Genomic DNA, 6,676 nt, shown 5'->3' on the forward strand with positions numbered 1-6,676 from the left:
CTATTTTTCATCATCATATCACATCTCTCTTATGTATTAATTAATTAATTTTCATATTATATATAAAAAAACTTTTTTTAATATTAGAAATCTCTTTTTGCCATTTCAGATTTTGATTTTAATTAATAAAATTAATTTAACCCTAGTTTAAAAAGAGGAATTAGAGCACTAACCTCTTTGATGCATGATGCATTATGGATTTACTTAGGACCTTTAGGACCCCCCTGTTGTCTCCCTGTCACTCCACACAATCAAGAAGATCACCAATTATTTTTTTTTTTTTTTTTTTATTATTAATAAATTTATAATTATTAGTTTTTTTAGAGGAGATATGTGTGTAGTGTATAGGACATATAATTAATTTAATATTTATTTTTTAATTCAGGAATAAAATTGATGAGATGAATTGATGAGAAAGAAAGAAGAAAGAGAGAGGAGAGTGAGTATATATATAGAATAAGAGAAGAAGAGATTTTTTTTTTTTTTTATATACTTAGGTCAAATAATCACTTAAACCCTTTGCCACATATCACCACCACATTGCATCTTATTTTTAATTGACTTAATTACATTAAGCCAAGTGTCAAAGCTAGACTTAATCTTAACTTTGATTACCTTGCATGATAGGAAGATAAATGGCAAACTTATATGATGCCATGTGTCACTATCTCATGGTGCCACATGTCACCATGTGAAATGACCAAATTATCCTTATGTTGTAATTTTGAGTTCTCAACCCAAAATCATTATTTCTTCTCTTCTAATCAATTTATATCAAATATAAATTAATTAATTAATCTCTATTAATTAATTTCTCACAATTAAATTCATATTTAAATACTTTAAATATAAATTTAACTTATACTATTAAATAACCTAGATTTGGTTTCAAGCCATGCTAGGGACTTTGCAATCTTATTGCAAACCAAACCTATTTAATTAATCAATTAAATTACATTTTACTTGGTGATTAACTTGTGTATGTGTGTGACTCACTAGGCTCATCACTAATTAGCAATGAGATATGATATCAACTCTTAATATCATCAGAACTCTTTCTTACCATGAATGATTTCTCTAAATCATTTTAGGCATCTCATAGACCATGGTTGACACCTAGCATAGCGTGTCATGGCCACCCAATAAAAAATAAGAAATACCTTAAATGAACCTTTAATCATATGTTACCATGCACTAGAATCTCTTTGTTACAAAATCCCAATTCGAGCTGGAGTCATGGTTAATGTCAAACCCCATTTGCTATGAACATTATGTTCTCTTTTAATTCCAGTTCTTAATTAATTAGATTTTCTTGTCAGAAACTCTTTTCTAACTAAATCTGTCTGTCCTGGCCAGGAACTTGAAACATCAAGAACAATTAAATGAACATAGGATTTTATTCCTATTTACTTAGGGTAACAGATTTCATCTTGATCAACACCTATCTCCATATATAACTAGTAGAAGCCAACACATGCCCATATACCCATACACAGTACAAGTATGAAAGTAGTATCAAACTCAAACCACCTATATACAAGATAACTGTGTTATCTCAGGTCTAAAGATTATATGCACTGATATGATATATGACAATGCATTGACAAGAGTAAACTCCATATGCTTGTCATATGCATCATTGGTTCGGCCTACTTATCATGTATAAATGCCTATCATATTTGTTATGTGGCATGAGACTCACCACTCCATCTTATTTATATCTCATATAAATACCTTGAGAATAAACATGATTACAATATTTCTGGATAAGTCATGTCCTGTGTGAAGTATCTTTGATTGTGAACCAATTTATGATACTTTGTGCTAGAAATACTGTCACTCATATTCTTAACAACTTAATAATAGAATTTCTAACAAAATATCAATGGACTTTTTCTATTACACATAAATATATTATGTTAACGGAAAAGTGAAATTGCCTTTTATTAATAAAATATATACAAGATACATACAAAATGATATGTTCTAGGGTATACTACTAACATTTATCTAGTTGGAAGAGGGAGTAATTTTTTTTTTTTGGGATAAAAATCCAACTTGGCATATACACGTTAGCATCTCGCTTGAGAGACCATCGGAAAATGGTATGAAGGACTTTATATAGAGCTAAATTAAAGTTGAAAGACTTTTATAATACAAATTGAATTCAAGGACATTACTAAAACAACCATCAAAGTTCAAGAACGATAGGTGAAATTTAGCCAAAAAAAATGTAGTTGGGGATGAAGCGGACTACTACAAGTGCATACGTCGTTCAAGTAGTATAAAAAAATATATCGTTCCCACAAAGAGTTGTGTTTTTAATTGAATTTTTGATGTAAAATAAACTATGTTAATATTATATTTTAATCAAACAAATAAAAGAAATTTGGAAATTTAAAGTTTAAGGCATGAAAATGTGAAACTCAATTCAAATAATGACCAATTTAATAATTGGCTAAATAAAAATAAATGATAAAATAATGAAAATTGATAAAATGAAATTAAACTAAGCACTCAAAAGTAAAATTCCAAGCAACAATTGATAAAAGATAATTTCAGAGTTAATGGTTCATATTTAAGTCGATTTGGGATTTTCCTAGCTAGCCCAATTTATGAAAGTTATGGGTTTAAAGGAAACTAATTCTATAAAATCCTTTGAAATATCTTTCGAATGAATCAAAGAGTGCCTTAGTTAATTAAATCCTACTTTTGCGGAGTTTAAAATTAATCAAGACCTATTAGGTTCTTATCAATCTATTAAGCCCTCTTAATGCTTAATCTATTTCTATATCTAAGTTAATTAAGTCTAATTTCTTAGTTATTTGTCACTTGGTCTTCTCCTTTCGGTCCTTCAACCAAGGATTAATAACATAACTTAATTGGGTCCTTCACTAAGCATGTAAATAAGCACATAAGAAATGGATTAAACCTCATAAATTTCATTAAATTAGAACTAACCCAGTTCAATTTTACAAAAATAACTCAAATATTACATTCCTAACTCCAGAATCAAAGAAAACTACTCACATTCCATCTTTAATACAAGAGACTTTGTGTAGAAGAAGAAATAAAATATGAAAAATAAATTAAAACTAAAAAACTCGATGTTTGGCGTGAAGAAACAGTGAAGAAGAAGAAGAAGAATGCAAGCTGTTACAGTAAAAAAATGGCGTGTGCCTCCCTTTTCTCTCTCTTCTTTCTCCAAATATTTCTTCTTATTGTTCTTCTGGTAGCAAAAAGTGATATAAGGATGCTTAAATACCCCCTGAAAAATCTAAAAATGGTGTGACATGAGATCATTACACATGTGGGAAGATTTGCCACTTCAGCCAATTAATGAGAAAATGCATAGTTGGAACTGTGCTTATGTAGCATCTTATGCAAAGTAAGAAATGGAAAGAATGAGTGAAGACAGGTTTGCATGGCCATGCAAGTCTCTATGCATGATTTGGCAAGCTTCAGAGGTTCTTCGTGAAGATGCATAAGCAGGAACGTGAAGGTGCATAAGCAGGTACGTGAAGCTGCATAGCCTATGCAAGAAGTTATACAACTTTTGGCAGGTCCAGGTTTGTCTTTCGTGAAGGTGCATAGATAGATGCATGAAGCTATATATCCTATGCAAAAAGTTTTACAACTTTCGGTAAGTTCTATAATTCTTCAGTTTTTTGCATAAGCAGGTGCATAGCCTATGTACTAGGGTATACAACTTTCGGCAAGTTAAGGATTTCTTTTATTTTTTGGACAAAAGCTGCATAGGCTATACAGTTCCTTATACAACTTTCGGTGGCCTTCAAAATGTTCAATTTTTAGGCTTTATTTTTTGCACTTTTGGACTTGGAATTTACTCTTCACTTAAAATTATCTTTTAGTTTCTCAAAAATACCATTTTATCTACAAAATAAAAATAAAATTATAAATTAATCCAAAAATTAATAATTATAAAAAATTAACTAAATAATTGATGAAATTAACTAAAAATAACTAACAAATGGATAAAATGACTATGGAATCTAACCTAAATGATTACATGAAATACACGTATAAGGAGAGAAATTATTAAAGAAGGGAAGAGAATGGGGTGGAGGGAAGTTTTGCCTCTAAAATTATAAAGGGTAACCAAGATATTTTATATTGCTAGAAACTTTTTAGCTCACATTAAATGTGGATCCATTTAATCCTCGATCATAATCTTTTTTTTTTTTTTAATTTGATTATATAAAACATTATTTTTATTGAATTAAAGTGATTAAAATAAATGATTTTAATCACAATTTTCAGTCTACTTTTGAGAGAAGCTTTCATTCTAAGAATTCCGTTGATTTTTATTTACAAATCATTTCTCTTCTTTAGTTTGATTTTGAATATAGGAAGGCTTCATTTGGAATAAATTATTTGAAAAAAATAAAAAATAAAAAAAATTTACTTATTTTTGTTTTTTTTTTTAAATGAAATTTTTTAAATTAAAAGAAATTAAATTCTTTTATTATAATATGAAAATTTATTTAAAAAAATCAATTAAATTAAATTTTTATAAAATTATAAATTCTAAACAAGGATAAAAGAGTTAGAAATCTAATCATTAAAAGAAACCTATATATTGTTTTGAAAAATTTTGTCAAGTATCTAGAATAAAACTTAATGAAAGTTAAGTGTCGAGTAACTCTTATAATTGGTTGACAGGCATTAAGAAAAGCCATGTGATTATAATTTATAGTAGGTTTAACTCTTGCTCGTGAAAAGAGTTGAATATTGGAGAAATATGGTAAATCTTTAAGAGTGAATATAGGCCTTGTGGGACGAAATTAAAGATGGCTATGGGTAAAAATTACTTTACTTTATCTATAACTGAATCCAATTAATATTTTAATACTCGAATTTAATGGTGGAACTACTCAGGTGTTGAAGGGGCCATGTCTCTCCCCCAAAATTTTTTAAAATTAAAATTTCACCCATATAACTAAATATATTTTTTCAAAAAGTTACTCTTTACCCCCCCAAAATTTTTAAAATTAAAGTTTTTACTATAAATTTTAGTGTATTTTTTAAAAAACTACTATTTGCCCCTTTAATATTTTTCTTGGCCTTTGCATTTTTTGTATAAATTTTATTTATATTTTCTATATTATTTAATTTTGTTCTCTTAATAGTTTATATTTTTATTTTAGTTTTTATATTTTTATCAAATTTTCATTTAATTTCATTTTAATGTTTATTTTTGCCCTCAATGACAGATTTCTAGTTCCACCCATGCTCGAATCAATTTCAAACCTAATTAAAATTTATTCTAAACTATCTCAACTTATCTCAAATATGAAATAATAACTAAACCAATTTAACTTTATATATTTTTTTTAATAATCTGCATAAAATATATTTTTATTAATAATTCTATAAAACATTTAAATTCTGTTTATTTAAAATATAATATATAAAATTTATAAATATTATTATAAAATATATTTTACATTTAATTAATTAATTATTTAAATATATTCGAGTAATTGATACCCAATATATAAAATTCAAATCCGATATGAGTAATATTTTCTTACTCAAATATATCTAAAGCCCAATTATATACTATTCGAGTATGTTCCAATCAGATTCAGTTAGATCAAATGCCTAAAGATACTTAATACATTGCCATCCTTAGACAAACAAGCATAAATTGAAGTGTTTGAATGTTTCTTCCCTTACTCTTTGAATTTCAACACTTTACTATGAATATGCTGTGGAATGAGCTGTTGAGTTACTTGAATATTTTTATAGTTGATTTATTCATTTTATGTTTAAAATAGCTTGAATATTCAATTTTTGGGTGATATTATTAAAGCCTTTGTTATGTCCTGTTTTTCAACTCTTAAAGCAGATTATATATTTTCAGCTGTTGCCATTGAACTTGATTGGTTTCTTTCCTGTGGCAATTTGTTGTATAAAAACATTACATACACATCTTTAGAAGTGTTTACCTTCTTATTTTACACAATTATGTTTGATTTTTATTTTTTAAAATAATTTTTTAATTAAAAAAATTATTTTTTATTTTAAATATAAAAATTAATTAAATAGAAATAAAATAAAATAAATTTTTATAAAATTTTAATTTTCAAACAAGAAATGATGGGATAATTTTTATAATGAAAACAGTGTCATAATTTTGAGACAGAATTAAATTGCAGTTATTAAATGTTATTATAATATCATATATAAGGCTACTTATAAATGAAACTAATCTCTTTATTCTGAAAAATAAAGAAAACGATTTAAGATTCTATTTCTATATATGATTATTTTATAGCCCATAATTTTGTGAAAAAGTTTTCAAAATGTAGAAATAATAATGGAGAAAAGGCTAAATTAGTGAGTTAAAGTCCTTCAAGATTGTAAGGATGCGTAACAAGATCAGGAATAAAATCCCAAAATTCTGAGAATTAGGATATCATTATTAATTATTAAAAAAGCAAATTGAATATTCAATTTTTGTAAATAAAAATTTTTTTTATTAAAAATATTTTACTTTATAATGGACCTCCGCGAATAGATCTATTAAAATTTATTTATTTTTTTTAATAATTTGTTTTAATTAAAATTTAAATTAAAAATTTTATTATTTTAGAGACTATTTTAATATTATTAAATTAAAAATTATTAATTTAATTAAAATTGAATTGAA

The sequence above is a fragment of the Hevea brasiliensis genome, chromosome 3, assembly GCF_030052815.1.
Source record: "Hevea brasiliensis isolate MT/VB/25A 57/8 chromosome 3, ASM3005281v1, whole genome shotgun sequence".
NCBI lineage: Eukaryota > Viridiplantae > Streptophyta > Magnoliopsida > Malpighiales > Euphorbiaceae > Hevea > Hevea brasiliensis.